At 38.6% G+C, this 796-nt stretch overlaps 1 non-coding gene across 1 annotated transcript; it reads right to left on the bottom strand.

Annotated features, from left to right (window-relative positions):
* Positions 1–231: 231 nt before the first annotated feature.
* Positions 232–338, bottom strand: LOC114170899. Its single transcript, XR_003601254.1, has one exon. It is a non-coding gene; the product is annotated as a small nucleolar RNA R71 (small nucleolar RNA).
* Positions 339–796: the final 458 nt, after the last annotated feature.

The following is a 796-nucleotide window of genomic DNA, read 5'->3' as shown; positions in this document are numbered from 1 at the left end:
AGTGCATGTTTAGAGGATCGTAATTCTCATCTTGAGAATTTTCTGGCGATTTGTGACACTTTCAAGATTAATGGAGTTTCAGATGATGCAATCCGCTTGAGGCTTTTTCCTTTCTCATTACGGGATAAAGCTAAAAGCTGGCTTCGTACACAACCTCAAGGTAGTATTTGTACATGGGAAAATATGGCTACAAAATTTGTAACCAAATACTTTCCTCCATCCAAGTCAGCGAGAATGAGGAATGAAATCACTACTTTTGTGCAACAAGAAACTGAATCGTTGTACGAGGCTTGGGAAAGGTACAAGGAGTTACTGAGGAAATATCCACATCATGCTTTACCAGATTGGTTGCAAGTCCAAATATTCTATAATGGTCTTGCTCCATCTTTTAAAGCAATTCTTGATGTGGCAAGTGGAGGATCGTTTAATCTGAAAACACTTGAGGAAGCTTTGAAGACTTTGGAGTTAATGGCAAGTAATACAGTGAATATGCAGTTTGACCTACAAAATAGAAAAGCTGGAGTGTTAGAGGTTAATACCTTGGATGCTATCCTTGCCCAAAACAAGTTGTTAACACAACAAATTACTGAGTTGACGCAGAAGTTGAGTAATATGCAAGCAAAAGCAGTTAATACAACGTCTCTTCTATGTGATTTTTGTGGAGGAATGCATAAAAATGGTGAGTGTCAAGTAACTCAACAAGAGGCGCAGGTGAATGCAATGGGACAATAACAAAATCAGTTTGCTAATAATTTTTCAAGTTGGAGGAGCCCACCAAACAGACCTTGGAGTGGTT

Source organism: Vigna unguiculata, chromosome 11 (genome assembly GCF_004118075.2).
Source record: "Vigna unguiculata cultivar IT97K-499-35 chromosome 11, ASM411807v1, whole genome shotgun sequence".
Classification (NCBI taxonomy): Eukaryota; Viridiplantae; Streptophyta; class Magnoliopsida; order Fabales; family Fabaceae; genus Vigna; species Vigna unguiculata.
The sequence above is the reverse complement of the archived record's forward strand: the minus strand, read 5'-3'. Positions and strand labels throughout refer to the sequence as shown.